The sequence below is a fragment of the Canis lupus genome, chromosome 25 (genome assembly GCF_003254725.2).
Source record: "Canis lupus dingo isolate Sandy chromosome 25, ASM325472v2, whole genome shotgun sequence".
NCBI lineage: Eukaryota > Metazoa > Chordata > Mammalia > Carnivora > Canidae > Canis > Canis lupus.
In genome coordinates this window covers 33,564,694-33,581,224 of record NC_064267.1, presented here as the reverse complement: position 1 = coordinate 33,581,224, position 16,531 = coordinate 33,564,694, and the positions used below count along the sequence as shown (strand labels likewise).

Genomic DNA, 16,531 nt, shown 5'->3' with positions numbered 1-16,531 from the left:
CATGGGGCTCCATCTCACGACCCTGAGATCATAATCTGAGCCTAAATCAAGAGTTGAATGATTAACTGACTGAGCCACCCAGGTGCCCCATGATTACTATAACTTTAGAGTAAGTTTTGAAATAAGGAATGATAAGTCCTCCAACTTTGTTTCTATTTTTTAATACGGCTTCAGCTATTCTAGATTCTTGTATTTCCATGTAAATTTTAGGATCAGCTTGTCACTTTCTACAAAGAAGCACCTGGAATTGTGATAGAATTATATTGAATTTGTATAACAGTCTGAAGAGTATTGCCATCCTAACAATATTAAGTCTTCTGATCCATGAATATGGAATGCCTTTCCCGTTATTTAGAACTTCTTTAGTTTTTTCCAATATTATTCTATAGTTTGCTGTGTACAAGACTTCCATTTCTTTGGTAAATTTTTTTCCCCAAGTGCTTTATTTTTTTATTCTATTGTATAGGGAATTAAAAAAAATCGGTTTTGGCATGTTTATTGTTAATTCAGAGATACAATTGAGTTTTGTATATTAATTTTGTATCTTGCAGCTTTGCTAACTTGTTTGTTCAAATAATGTTTTTAGTGGATTCCCTAGTGTACAAGATCATGCTATCTATGAATAGAAAATAGTTTTACTTTTTTTTTTTTCTAATCAGGATGTTTTGTCTTCCTTCCTTCCTTCCTTCCTTCCTTCCTTCCTTCCTCCCTCCCTCCCTTCCTTTTCTTTCTTTCTTTCTTTCTTTCTTTCTTTCTTTCTTTCTTTCTTTCTTTCTTTCTTTCTTTCTTCTTTCTTTCTTTCTTCTTTCTTTCTTTCTTTCTTTCTTTCTTTCTTTCTTTCTTTCCTTTTCTTTCTTTCTTTCTTTCTTTCTTTCTTTCTTTCTTTCTTTCTTTCTCTTTCTTTTCTTTTTCTTTTCTTTTCTTTCTTCTTTCTTTCTTTTCTTCTTCTCTTTCTTTCTGTCTAAATACCCTATCTAGATTTGTGTGCATCTGGAAAATGAATAAGGGTAATACAAAGCCCAAAGGAGAAGAAAAGGAGAGTGGCTATTTAACATTGTCTTGGAAAATTGCCTATAAGAGATGGGCCCTTTGAGTTTTCCTTCTAAATCACCTAGCATAGGAAGCTAGAAGGATAGGTAAGGCACTTTTAAAAAAGCAAAATCCCTACTCATTAGGAGGAGTTTGAATTTGACTGGATTGTGTCTCTATGTTGTTTTGGTCTGCCAACATCTTTTACTTTATTTTCTAATCAAAAGTACCACTTTCTTTGGGGGAATATCTCCTCCTACATTTGTCATGTTCAAGAGAAGCAGTAATTATAGTACTTACCCACTTATCCTTACAGATGTGAGCCTGTTCAGCTCTTCCTTCATATGCTGTGTTCATATGAAAAACATCAATTTTACTGTATTCATATGAAAAACATCTTTTTTCCTTCCTTAGGTCAAAGTTTGTTTCTGTTAATTGCAATAAAAAAATCCCTAGATACCCAGACATATGTGGTAGATGTCTCTTTAAAACTTTATCATAGCTGCTGCCCCTACCCACCAACATGTGATAGCATTGCTGGTCAAACAACATTGATAATAAAGCACAATCTATTCTACATTCAAAGATAGTAAAAAAGAGAAAGATTCTAAACTGAATTTAAGAGAGCTTGATACTATTGATCCTTTAAATGCTAGTACAGAGGAAATACTGAAAGAATACCTGGATGCCCAAAGGTCCAAATTTAGAATTTGAATAGGGCCTGGAAGGAGAGTGGGAAGGGGCTAAGCTTATTTCCTTAAATTACCCTAGAGAGGGAAACAAAGTGCTAACTGTGAAGAAGAAAGCAGCATAAGAAAACGATTCACAGGGGCACCTGGGTGGCTCAGCGGTTGAGCATCTGCCTTCGACTCAGGTCGTGACCCTGAGATCCTTGATGAGTCTGCATCGGGGTCCGCACAGGAAGCCTGCTTCTCCCTCTGCCTATGTCTCTGTTTCTCTCTCTGTGTTAAAAAAAAAAAAAAAAAAAAGACGATGCACATACCAGCGAAGCAGGTTCGGTGCCCCACTGTTTGCTCCTTAAATCCTACAGGGCTGGGATTACACCCCCTCCACCCTCCCGCCAGCACAATCTGTGCCAAGCCTGATTGATGCTACACTTAGCGTCAGGGCTATGGCCTGGCAGTTGGAGCGCCCCCTGCTGGCAGGTTTCCCATTGTGCTGCCCTCCTCCGGGTTTTTTCCTCCCTGACTTTCCTCCTGACCCATCTTTCCAACCCAGCTTCCCTCTCAGCCACTGTCTGTCCTCTGTGCTCTGTGACTGTCCCTTTTCTGTTCTGCCCCTACTCTAGTCTCTCAGAAATGGCAGGACTCTGTATTCCCCTCTGGCAGAAAAGGAGGTAAGTCTTTCAGTACCTCTCTCCAGAACCCTCCCTCCAAATAAAACCAACCTGATCTCAGTTGGCAAACAAGATTTCTGTTGGTTAGCTTTTTCATTCAGTGCTTCTTGGGGCTCAGAAAGCAGAGGATCTCTGCATCAAAAACAAGGTCTAGTTTTATAATATCAAGATGAGAAGGGACATACTGAGTTGTTTGACTTTCCTTGCAGAGGAACTGGATGAAGTCCCATACACTTTCAAGTCCTCAGATATCTCAGTGGGGGACTCCAATCGACTTCATGTTCTTATGGCTATAGCTCCATAATGTGCTACCACCACCAGAGCATGTGCTCTTTCATCCTCTTCCCCCATTCCTTCTACCCCAATTGCCTCACCTGTCTTTAGGAAGAAAATCCCCCTTATTCTTCAGTGAACTTACTCCATGGCTCCAGCTGCCCTGTCTTTCCCTTCTTACCCCCCAGACACATGCAGTAACTTGAAGTTATGTTGTCATGGTCTCCTTCATGAGCAACGCTAGACCATCAGCCTTCCCTGTGACAGTATATTTTTTGGGATTTCAAATGTTGAGAAGACATATTAACCCTTTTGTGCAGAGCAAGTTTGACACATCTCCAACAAATAAATCTATTCATATCAGCAGATTCCTCCAACTTTAAAGGTGAGTGCACATGGCAATACATGCACAATCCTCATCACTCTCTTCTGAACATCTAGTGTCTGAACGTTGAGAACTGCAAACTTCACTTTTTCTTCTGTTTTTCAGAGATATTCATTGACTTGCACATGACAAGCTGTGCACTTCACAAATTCCTTAGAGATAAGGGAGGGAGAGTAGGGGTATATAAGTTTGACAGAATTTATATTTATTTATTTATTTATTTATTTATTTATTTATTTATTTATTTATTTATATTTATGATAGTCACACAGAGAGAGAGAGAGGCAGAGACACAGGCAGAGGGAGAAGCAGGCTCCATGCACCGGGAGCCCGACATGGGATTCGATCCCCGGTCTCCAGGATCGCGCCCTGGGCCAAAGGCAGGTGCTAAACTGCTACGCCACCCAGGGATCCCAGTCTGACAGAATTTAGAGAGCCATTCCAGAGTTTAGGAAATGAGTCCTAGTATTTCATTTCATTATTTTTATTTTATTTTTTAAAAAGATTTTTATTTATTTATTTATCCATGAGACACACACAATGAGAGAGAGAGAGAGAGGCAGAGACACAGGCAGAGGGAGAAGGAGGCTTCCTGCAAGGAGCCCGATATGGAACTCGATCCTGAATCCCAGGATCACACCCTGAACCAAAGGCAGATGCTCAACTGCTGAGCCACCCAGGTGTCCCTAATTTCATTACTTTTAAACAAAGACAAAGATAGAATTCAAGAAGATGGAGGCCAAAAATGACAGTGGAAGAAGATGGACAAAATGTGACCAGTTTTAAGAAAGCCTTTTTTTAATACTATAAGGCCATCTAAAAGTCCTCTAACAAAATATACCACTTTTTTGATAGTGCGGGAAGGATTTTTATAACAAAGTGAAAAAGCAGCATTTAAAAAAATGAGAATGATTGACACATATATTTGCATAAGACAAACCAATTCATGTTGGAAAGATTCAGAATACTTTAAATTGAGGGACAATTGGTATTTATTAAAACCTTATTATACATTAAAGTTTATATCTGAGGATTTCACATATATAATCTTACTGAGCACCCAGGATAATCTTATAAAATTGTCATCATTATTCTCATTTTACAAACGAGCAAATTGAAGCCTGAGTCAATTAAATTCTTTCTTCAAAGTCAAAGTGAAGAGTCAGATGAAATCCTTTCTAATGTTCTCTGCCCACCACCCCTTCCCCAGCTGTATTTAGGTATAATTGATAAATAAACTTGGAAGACATTTTAAATATGCAACATGATAATTTAAGGTATATGTACATTGTGATAGAATTCTACTCCCCATCAAGTTATTTAACACATCCATTACCCCACATTTTTACCTTATTATTTTTTGGTGAGAATATTTAAGTTCTACTCTATGAGTAAATTTTTAAAAAAAGATTTATCAGCAGACTCCCTGCTGATCCTGGAGCCTGACTGGGGCAAGGAGGGGGGCGGTGATGGGGTGAGGTGGGGAGGTGGGGTGGGGGGGTGGGGAGAGGCTCAATCTCATGACCCGGACACCTGAGCAGAAACCAAGAGTGGAATGATTAACCGACTGAGTCACCCAGGTGCCCCTCTAAGTGAATTTCAATTACAAGTACAAAATACAATACAGTGTTATTGTAACACTAATGTTAGATCCTCAGACCTAATCATCTTATTACTGAAATCTATATCTTTTTACCAATATCTCCCTATTGCTCCCACTGGTGCCTGGCAACCACTCTTCTACTCTCTGGGTCTGAGTGAAACTTTTTCTTTCTTTTTCTTCTTCTTCTTCTTCTTCTTCTTCTTCTTCTTCTTCTTCTTCTTCTTCTTTTTTTTAGATTCCACATATAAGTGATACCATCTTCCTAATGTTCATGAACTGTTGCAAAACCAGTACAATTACTAACATCCAACAGAAGCCAAAGGAAATGACTGACAATGAAAAATGAGCAGAACCCTTTCTCCAGCGAGGAGGAGTACTTGTAGGCAGGCAATTATACTGTTGCCTAGGGGAAAACAGAAACTTTCTCCAAGGATGGTGTACAGAACTCATTTGCCCAGGCCGTGGGGTTTCAGAGGGCCACTAGATCCAGGCTGAGCTCATGACGATCCATCAGGCAGAGGCGAGGACTCTAGGAGAAGGGTACATGCCCACTACATCACAGAGAACAGTATCTGGACCAGTTGGAAATGTGGCAGAGCTATGCATGACCCAAGAACTCAGCTCACTAACTGTTCTGTCTTATGGTGACCTTGTAAAAGGTGCAAGTTTTTTTTCTTATCATGTGGAAAATGAAAACAAAGTAAAAGTATGCACACTTATAGAACTTGTGCCTACAAGTGTCTGCCCACCCTGCAGTCTGAGATGATGTGCTCCAGCCAATGCTGCAGAGCTCACCAGGATTGGCATGCAGGGGCCTTACTCCTCTTTGCTGGCCTTCCCTGTCTGGTTAAGTCACCCCAGGGGATACCCCTCTTCTCTCCCAACCACACCCTACTCCTGGCCATATTAAACTACTCTGAATGCAACCCCACCCTGAACCAAACATTTTCTTTATGCTCTGCTTATGCCCCTCTCCTGTCCATGGAGATGAACTCTTTATTTTAAAATAAGGGACAATGCTTCAAAAACAATTGTCTTACAGGGGCTCCTGGGTGATTCAGTTGGTTAAGCGTCTGTCTTTGGCTCAGGTCATGATCTCGGGGTCCTGGAATGGAACCCCACTTTGGGTTTCTTGCTCAGCAGGAAATCGGCTTCCTTCTCTCTCTCTACTCTTCCTGCCCCCCACTTATGGTCTCTCTCAAATAAAATCTTAAAAAAAAAAACCAAACCCCCACAATTGTCTTAGAGAATGCAGGCAGTGTAATATCTCAGATTAGAGGGAAGATAACTGATGTGCAAGCTCTTTTTAGTTTGGATAGAACTGAGGGAGGATCATGGTGTGGGTTAGTGTAAGAGAACTCTATGGCCTAGGAATTAAGAGATCAAGATGTCAGGTCTGGCATTCAGGATTAATGGGTAATTTAAATGAGAGGTTTCTATAAAGTGAATCTATCTGATAGCATTTAATGAGAAGATAGGTAAGATCAAGCATGTGAAAGTATTAGGTGTGGTTCCAGGCACAAAAAACCTGGAGACACTGGTGAACAGAAGATGGGTTAGAAGTGGTGGAAAGAGAAAGATGGGCCCAAAAGGAGGCTATGCAATTGAGGACCCACTCATCTACTGGGTGGATTATTCAAGGGTAAACCCGAGGGCCTCAGAGAAATGGATGTTCTCAATGTGGACTCATTTCCTTAGTGTTCTTCCTTTGTCAGTTGAGTGGGCTTGATGGCCGTGGATGACATTGATTGCTCCAATGACACAAGTGCTTTGTTCTTCCAAGTGAAAAATAAGGTGAAGACTGATTCCTTGTCGAAGGCCACCTGATGATGATGGGAAGACCATGCTGTTTCCTTTCAGGCAATATAGGATCTGCCCCCAGGCTCCTGGAAAGCACTAGCCTGACTGTCCCAACTGCAAACTTAGGAAAATGAGGTCACCCTTGAGATGGTGGAACTCTGGACATCTAGGAATATCAGGCCAACAGCTCTCTCTGGCTCAGCTGTCACTTTTCCTTCTTTAGGATCATCCAGAGGAAGAGAATCCAGTAGTGGAGAAAAAAGAATTGCCCAAGTGTTAATTCTCTTTATATCAGGCTTGTGGACAGAGTTTTTGAGAAGGAAAGGCTTAATTGTCTCTTATCACATTACTCTGGAAAGTTTAGATTGCTGAGATGGTCTGCAGTTGACTTTTGAGGGAGTGATTGGTTTCACCATGGCAGGTGAGCTCTTGGACTTTAACTTTGGCTGAACAAGAGGGCACTAGAAGACTGTACTATTGGTTCTAGAATCTCTATATTGGAGAGGCCTTAGGTAGCAACCTTCTTATGAGCATGAGTTGGGGTAAGATAGAGGCTGCTCAGATGAATGGGGGGTCAGGGGAGTGAGTCAGGTTTAAGACACACTGCTTTCAAAGAGTATATTTCCCTGAGGTGGCTTGGGGATCATATTGTTTCTGATTATGGGAGAGGGCACGCAAACTCTGTCAGAACCTTCATGGTGTCAACTCTTACAAGGTGATGTGTTGGAGAGGTAGGGGCAGTTGCTTGTTGAAGCATAATGGGCAGTGCCTTGAGATGATGTGCATCTGTGCTTGATCAGCAAAGTTAGGAGATGTGGGTTGAAACCTAGAGTTGAAAACTAGGACTGAATCCTAGTTCTGCTAAAAGTCCTACCTTAGACAGATCAGACTCTCCTTTCTTTAGGCAGTGGATTAAATATGTTTAAAATGAGGAAAGTAATCTAGATCAGCACTGTTACATAGAAATACAATGTGAGAAGCATGGAATTAAATGTTTTATAGCAGCCACATTTAAAAAATAAAAAAAACAAGTCAATTTATATCCAATTTAACCCCGTATATCCAGATTATTACTGTTTCAACAGGTAATTAATGTAAACATTATTAGTGAGGCATCTGACATCCAATTTTGTATTAACTCTTCAAAATCTGGTGTGTAGGCTACACTTAATGACACATCACAATTGGACCAGCATGGTTCAAGTCTAGTGGTCCCACATGGCCAAGGGTTGCCATATTGGATAGCATGAATTTGGATGATGTCTAGAGGTCCATCCAGCTCTAACATCCTATGATTCCATGACAGGGCACACCTGAAATGCTTCGCCTTTTTCTTAACTATCCTTCTTTTGGGTTCTCATCTCTGGAGGACTCCAGTGTCAACCTGAACAGAAAGCATCATTTGTGACTAGACCCTTCTGCCCTAGATATGTATGCTATAGACCTCCCAGGAATAAAGCAATTAACTCTTCTACTTACCTTGGGAAATTGCTTTGAGATCCCATGTGAAAGGAGATGATACATACAAATGCAAAGTAATTAGTCCTTGAGCATTTCTTCTGACATAGTCACAGACGTAAGTGCAGTCTGTGATGCATGTTCCTGCCCAAAGCCTCAGGAAGTATAATTAACTATCTCCTGTAAAGTGTTATGAGATGCTCCAGATGAAAGGTGGCCAGAGAGAGCCAAACATCACCCGGAGCAACATTTGATCATGCCCATCCCCAGTCAGCACCATTACAAGCTGGCACTGACGTCATTTCTGCAGTTAGCAGCTCTTCCACCTTGGGAAAGATGTAATAGGGGTGTTGAGGCCCCACTAGGTGATCCATTAAAAAAAGAAACACCCTCAGACTTTTGCTCAAGAGGCCTTGCATTCTTGTAGATTCTAAGAAGCAGACCCCATTTCCCTGAAATTGCACACACACTGCTTAATTGAGCTTACCTCTCCTCAAGCTGAAGTCACTTCTGGTAGTAGATGAGTCACAAATAGCTATGTGATTTCATTTGCACTTGATACTGGAGACTGGGACAGTTCTCAGGCCCTGAGACTTCACTCACCAGCTGCTGCCAGGTCCTTGACTTCCCTGTGAGAAAGAATTCAAGGATGAGTCAGAGTAAAGTACATCAGAAGAAGCTTCGTTGCAAAGTGAAAGTACACACTTGAGAGAAGGGAGTCTGGGCACACTCAGAGAATGTTAGTTGCCCCAGGTAGATGTGAGGCTCTGATCTTTGTGGGCAGTTACAATAAAGAGGTGGAATATTTTTGCAGGGTTGTGAGAATAGGCAGGACTTCCAAGAACTGTACGTGTCATTACGCATGCTCTATGCTAGTTACTATGCCAAATGCAGTCTAACTTTTTTTTTTTGCATATACTCTAAATGCATGATTGGTCCTCTGGATCCCTGATTGGAGGGGTGGAGGCATCATTCTTGGTCATTTACAGGTTAATTGGGTCTTTGTGCACATGTGAGCCGGAGTTTGAGCAACAGGTTACTTGTAGCCATGAGAAACCACAGGGCTATCACAGGATTTACTCATTTGTCACAAACACCCTGTCAGGTGACAGGCTCACCCTGTTCCCAGTCTTTTTTCCTCTTATGGTTACCCAATATTACTCAATTCTACCTGCCTCATCTCCCCCCTTCTGAGAATTCCATCCCTTAATTCTTTAAGGGGTATAGAAAGGAGTACATCTGTCTTCTGTAGTTGCTTCCTGCTGACTTAGGGGCATTGGCCCTGCCTGGTATGGGAGTAGAATTTTCTGGCCGTCTGATCTCAGAGTTTCATGGGTATATCTGCAGGAAAGTCCATGGTGGAAATGGGTTGAAATCCTTGCATGACAATCATCTTAATGTGGAACTGTTGTAACCTGGAAGGGACAAACTTCAACAGTAGATTGAGTATGCACAGGCAAATGTGCATCAATATGCATCAGTATTAGGCGTATGATAATCAAGGGTCCTAGTAAACAGTGATGCTGGGCAGGTAACCCTTGATGGTATTTTTTTTCCTTGATGGTATTTTGTAGCAGATTGGGCTCTGTCTAGGATTTCCCGAGAAATGATGGAGCCTTGGCTGAAGTTGTGAGGTGAGGTAGCTTGTTCTAAGATTTTAGTCACTCCCATTTCCACCTGTCCAGAGACCTTAGTGTAAAAACAGCAAGAAGTATTAGCCAAAGTACATACTCCTTCTTATCCAGCCAATAAATAATCTAAGGCGATTCTTTGATTCCTCACCATTGCTGCCAAGAAATCTATTGATTGCCTTAATGGTTTGAAATTTCATCGTGATTGTTGGGCAGTAAAGACATAGATCTTATGATGTTTTTGGCTGTCACACTATTGTAGACTGTTTCTCTTGTCAAAGAAGTGCAGCTTCCAATGTGTGTCACTACTCTCAGAACTATTAACACTCTTCCTCTCTTTCTTCTGGTTTCAGATGTTTTTGAGGATTTAATGACCCATGGGTTATTGGTAAATATTTGAGTCTGTTTGGGGCGGGGCGGGGAGGGATAGACATGTTGAGTTGTTCAGTAGTTTGATGATGTGCCATTTATGTTTGAACATTGAACTGCATATCCCAGATTGTTGCACATATCTAGGAACTTGAGTTCCTTTTCTAGGCATATGAGTCCTGGTGTTGGTGATTTAGGAGGCTCGAACTTGAATGCGCTGAAGGAATCCACTTTTCAGAAGGGATCAATGGGTCCTTTTGTATGACTTTATCCATCCTTATAATCCCAATAGTCATTATCCTCCTTGTCATCTCAGTCATCTGGATGACATCATGTCCCTGCCATAATCTGGGATTTAACTTTAGAATTTCCCTCTGATCTATACCTGAGTATCTATTGTCAGTCATCTGGATGACATCATGTCCCTGCCATAATCTGGGATTTAACTTTAGAATTTCCCTCTGATCTATACCTGAGTATCTATTGTAGGCCAATCTTAGTTGTCTGGAATCAATCCTGGTAGTCAGAAATCAGGGGAATTATAGTTGCATGGGACAAGGCATAGGATAAAGTCTCCTCTAGCAGTGAGTTGCATCTAGGCAGTCCATAGGGAGGACAAGAAATATTTTGTGGCACATTCATTTGAGAGTCTACATTGGTATACCAGACAAGTGAATGGGGCTCAGACATTTGTGGATGGATGCATTAACTGGGTGGGCCAGTATTTTTAAGATAGGATTTGGGTCCCACTTAGGTCTTCTGTAAACTGGGTGATTTTGGATTGCTTTCTGAATTGTTTGTCCAGTGAGTGAGATTTGTTCCATTTTACTGGAGAGTTGATGGTGACATATACAGTTGTTTAAGGAGGTATTTCAAGTGAGATCTGGAGTAATCTAGACCCAAGTATTATTTTCCCACTCAGAGCCCAAATAATTTGATGCGTCAAAAGCATGACAAGGAGGGTAAGCATATTGGGTATGGTTATATCCATATATGGATTGTTATTGTTATATCCAGCAATGACAGAAGAGTTCTTTTCCCCAAGCATATTAAGTCTGTAATAGCACAGTAACATAGAAAGAAATAATAAGGCTAGGATTCCCAGCAGGAATATTCACATTACTTATCTTTTGGCTTTGTTTGCAGAATAGTAGCTTGAGATTCTCCAGGGGCTCACAGATATCCTTCTGTTTTACATCCTGTGTTGACTGAGAAGGAACAGATTTAATCCTAGATAGGTGAACCCAGGAGGCTATTCTCTGGAGTTTTACTGTGGTTGAGGTCCTCAGGATGACCCACTATGGACCCATCCATTTGCATTAAAGTAGATCTATGGGGGAGGCCTCTTTCTAGGTCTTCGGAGGACCATGTCTCCTGGGAGGAATGAAGAGGTTAAATTTTGGGAGTTGGGAGCTGGGAGGATTTTACTTCCAAATTCCATAAGGGCTTTAATTTTCTTTTTAACTTGTCCTAAGTTTATGATTTGTCTTGTAATTTCTTGAACCTTGGTATCAACTAGAAAGTATGAGGTAAGTAAAGGTCTTTCATATAACATCTCATAGGGAATATGTTGAAGATTGGATTTGGGGGCAGTTTTGACCCGAAGGAGAGCAAAGGGCAACACTGTTATCTGTGATTCAGGAGTTTCTTGGCATAGTTTGGCTAGTGTCTTTTTGAGGTAATGGTTGGCCTTTTTCACTTTTCCAGAGGACTGAGGTCTCCATTAAGTATGGAATGATGATTGATCCCAAGGGCCTCAGCTAATTGTTGGGTGATTTTGGCTGTCAGAGGAGACCCATTGTCACTCTGCAGGGATCAGGGAAGATAAAATTGTGGGATAATTTCCTTAAGTATTACTTTGGAGATCTCTGAAGCCCTTTCTGCCATACATGGAATGCTTTTGTCTATTCTGTGAAGGTATCAGTACTGGGAGATATTTATAACTTTATGACTTTGAGTCTGTGGCAACTGATTAAAGTCTATTTGCCAATTTTCACTGGAATAAGTACCATAATGTTGAGCTGCTTTTAGAAGTGGAGGTGGTTTCATTTTGCTTCCTAGATTATTATAGAAGCCCTGAGGACAGGCCTTAGTAATATCTTTAACCGTTGGATCCCCTTTGCAAGGAAGAGATGGGTAACCTGTGACATTAGAGCATCTCTCCCTATGTGGCTGGAGTCAAGTATTTGGTTAATGACTTTCCAATGGCACCATCTGGAGAGTAGTACTTTGTCTTCCTTTATTTACCATCCACTAGGGTCTTTATTAAGTCCTCTTTGTTTAGCCCAGTATGTCTTCATTGGAGTATATTTTGGGTTAGTGAGGGGGCAGGTATCCTTGTTACCTGGGGTAACAAGGCCAAGGTAGTGGCTTTAATGGTCTCTGCCGCTGCTGTCTTTTTTGCTGCTTTGTGTGCTAGGGTGTTTCCTGTACTTTTTTCTAAGTCTCCATTTTGTGGCCTTTGGAGTAAAGCTGCTTCTAGAGATTTTTAAATTGCCTTCAGGAGCTGTCCTATCTCATGGCCATGTTTTATAGGAGAGTTTTGGTTTTTGTTTTTGTTTTGCATATAAAAGTCTTCTTTGTCTCCAGATGGCCACATGGGCATGTAGAACCAGAAAGACATATTTAGAGTCAGTATAAATGTTAATCTTTTTGTCTTTGCCCATTTGGAGAGCTCCAGTGAGAGCCGCAAGTTCAGCTTTTTGAGCTGAGGTGTTAGTGGTAGAAGTTTGGCCTCTATAATTTGATGGAGGCTAACAGTGACATATCCAGCTCTTCTAATTCCATTGTCTACAAAGCTGCTCCCATCTGTAACCAAACCTCATCTGGAGTTTTCTAGAGGCTTGTCCTTTCAATCATGTCTATTAGAACAGCTTTGTTCAATAGTTTTTGTACAAGAGTGGGTCAGATTTTTTTCTGCCCCTACGAGTAACAAGGTTGCTGGGTTTAGGGTTTAGGGTCTTTTCAGGGTTATATCTGGGAAATCCAACAAAAAGGTTTGGTACTTAGGTAAGTGTCCTTCTGTCAACCATTGGTGTCCCTTTATTTCCAGAATTCCTTATACTAGACAGAGTATTAGGACTACCAGAGGTTGTTCCAGAGTTAGTTTAGTAGATCCTTCAACTAGGAAGGCCATGGCTGCTAAGACCCATAGGCAACCTGGCTATCCACTGGCTATAGAATCTAGTTGTTTAGAGAAGTAGGCTGCAGGTCTGGGGATTTTTCCTAGTTTCTGGGTGAGGACTCTTAAGGTTATTCCATTCTTCAGCTACATTTAGGGAGAAAGGGTTTTCTAGGTCTGGAATCCTGAGGGCAGAGGTGGTGGCTAAAAGGTCTTTGATGGCCTGAGAAGCCTTTTGTTCCCCTGTCCACTTGAGGGGCTCATTCTCTGTTTCTTTAAGGGCCTCATAAAGGTGCTTTGCCATGAATCCAAAACCTGGGATCCAGGTGTGGCAAAATCCTACTATCCTAGTAAAGCCCTGAGTTGGTTTATTTGTTTTGTTTTATTTTGTTTTGTTGGTCTGTGGAAGGCCTACCTTGAAGACTGGCCTCTTTTCTTTTTACAGATAAGGTCCTCCTTCCAAAAGTTGAAATACATCGTACATATTCAACTCTTTGTAGAGAGATTTGTACTTTTGATAGGGAAATATGATAGCCTTTATCCTCAAGGAAGTTTAAGGTGAGGATGGTGTTTTTAGTGGAGGCTTCCTTGGTGGGACCACAAGTGAGCAGGCCATCTATATTCTGGAGCTGGGCCCCTGTTTCTAGTTTCAATTCTCAGAGTTTTGCTGGGGTGTTATCAAACATATGAAGACTGTTTCTGAAACTGTAAGGTAATACAATCCAGGTATATTGTTGGTCAACATTGGAGAGGGCATCTGTCCATTCAAAAGCAGACAGAAACTGTCAGTCCAGATGCAGGAGTGTGCAGAAGAAAGCATCTTCAGGTTCAGAAGAGTAAACCAGTGAGTATCCCTAGAGATCTGGGTGAGGATGGTGCAAGGATTTGCCACAATGGGGTAGATAGGAACCACTGCCTTCTTTATGACTCTGAGATCCTGTACCATATAGTATTCCCCATTGGGTTTTTTTTTTAAGTGGGAGAATGGGGGTGTTTCAGGGTGATTGGCTGGCCAGTATGAGTCTATGTTTGAAAAACTTATCTATGAGAGATTGGAGCCCTTGCTTGGCTTCAAGCTTAAGCAGATATTGCTTCTTGGGAGGAAATTTGGTTTTGTCTTTAAGAGAGGCTATTACTGGCTTACCGTCTCTGGCCTTTTCAGAAACTCCCTGATCACAGATGAATTGACTTGAGTCCGTATTTCAGCAGGGACTTTTGTTGGTGGGTTTTGATGTTTGTCCATGACTAGGGCCAGCAATATGTGTGTCCCTGACTTCTGGAGATGTAAAATAGTTCCCAGGGAGCTCAAAAAATCCCAGCCTAGTAGAGAGGTGGGACATGACCAGAAACCCATGTGAAATCGTTTGGTTGTCAATCCTATAGTTGAGTGGCAGAGTGAAAAATTTAACTTTTGCACTCTTGTGAACTCCAGTAATCTTACAGCTTTTTGAGGATAAGGGCCCAAATGATCAGTCAAGATAGAGTAAGTGGTTCTATGTGTTGATTAAGAAATTAACATTTCCACCTACCATATCTAGGATTACCCAGGGTTCCTTAGTTGTGATGGTCAAGGTCAAGGGAGCTGCCAAGGTTTTTTGGGTCCCATTGATTGTCAATGGAGGCAGCCATCATGGGTTTGGGAACTCTTTCTTCCCCCTGGAATCTGAGGACAGTCATTTTTTTAGTGGATTCTTTCTCCACTTCGGTGGCAGGATCCTTTAGGTTTGACCCCACAAGGCTTCATTTTGTGGGGACATTCTGATTTCCAGTGGCCAGTTAAAACAAACCCTAGTATTTGGCCTAGGGCTGGAACTCCTCAAAGGGTAGCTCTGGGGTTGCAGGGTCTTGTTAACTGCCACAGCTATCAGCTGTGTCTGTTTCTTTTACTGGCCATGCTGAGTCTTAGTCCCCTCCTCAGCTAGGTCCTGATCATTATAAAACCCAAATGCCAGGCAGAAATTGGGTCATGGGGTTTAAGGCTCCAGACTCAACTCTTGCAGTTTGCACTTGATATCAGGTGCAGACTGACTGATAAAGTGAGTCCCCAGGATGCCTTGTCTTTTAGGGGTCTCAGGGTCTATATTAGCATATTGTTTAAAGGTTTCTAGTAGGCACCACTGAAATAAGGCAGGATTTTCATCCTCTCTTTGTGCAACTTTCCAGATTTTGTCATAATTCACAGATTTAATAATGTAATTTTTTATTCTCTCAGGTTAGGCAGGCCACTATATGAGTTTTTCTGCCCATTCTCTTCCTTCCCCTCTGGTAGTTTTAATTGGGATCCTGAACTGGCACAGCGTTTGCTCCCACAGGTATTATACAGGGTCCCTAATGGCCAGAGTGTCAGCATAAGCTTGAGCCTTTATCCAGATTTGCTGTTTTTCTTCTGGGGTGAAACAGAGAAAATAAAATGTAGATCTTCCCAGCTTAAGGCAAAGGAAAGATCAAGAGCCTGGAACTCTTCTGTGAATTTGTCTGGATTTTCAGAAAATCTGCCTAGGTGCTGTTTTCATCTAGGCCAGATTTTTTTTTTTTAAAGGTTTTATTTATTTATTCAATGAGAGACACAGAGTGACAGAGATATAGATAGAGAAGCAGGCTCCCTGCTGGGAGCCTGATGTGGGACTCCATCCCCCGGCCATAGGATCAGGATCTGAGCTAAAGGCAGACGCTCAATCACTGAGCCACCAAGGCATCCCATCTAGGCCAGATCTGTCATGGAGAGGGGAACATGGACCTGAAAGTCCTTGCCTTGCCATTTGCTACTTCTTAGCGAGGGCATAATTTAGAAAGGTCTGGATGGTCAAAGGTTCCTCTACTTGTCAGCCCAACAACACTGTCCTTCCTGGGGAGGGGTAGATATCAGAGTTGACAAGGAGGTGGAGTAGCTGGTATTGGAGGAGCTGAAGGGATAGGGTTTTTGTCAGAAGATATTATCTCTGGAGAAGGAGGTACAGGTGTACCTAGTGTAGGTGTCCTAGCAGGAGGGGAACCTCCCAGTAGGGGGTTGCCTATAATGTCGGGTTCTTGGCTAGGAGGACCGGGAGGGTTATGTGCATAGCAGAGATAGCATGTCCCCCAGAGTTGGGATTTTGGTGTAATGCCATAATGCCTGTACCTAAGGTATTTCCATCCATTTTTGTTGCTGTTTAAAAGTTGGTCTAGTTGTAGGATACTATTGTAATTTAGAGTTCTTCATTCTTAGGCCAAAATTATCTTCCCTCCAATTTATATTGAGGCCAGGTGGTATTGTAGAAAAAGATCAATTTCCTTTTCTTTAGACCATCTAGTTTAAAGCTTTACCAATTTTTAGAAATGCAGCTCAGGGGAGAGTCACAGAGCACTGAAAGAGAGTTATCCATAATTCTGTTCTTCAGCCTGGAAGAGAGAGAGAAAAAGGAAAAAGACTATGCACCTTGGTGTTCACTCGAGGGCTCTCCCTCCACCTGGACCCATCTGTCTGCTGAGTCAATCCACCATTCCTGGCCTCTGGCTGGTTCCTGAC

General features: G+C 41.7%; 1 long non-coding RNA gene across 1 annotated transcript; it reads right to left on the bottom strand.

Moving 5' to 3' along the window:
• Nucleotides 1-864: 864 nt before the first annotated feature.
• Nucleotides 865-8,742, bottom strand: LOC125753626 (uncharacterized). Its single transcript, XR_007405880.1, has 3 exons — nt 8,611-8,742; nt 8,393-8,534; nt 865-1,991 (listed from the first exon to the last, which is right to left on the bottom strand). It is a non-coding gene; the product is annotated as an uncharacterized LOC125753626 (long non-coding RNA).
• Between the last annotated feature and the right edge of the window lie 7,789 nt (nt 8,743-16,531).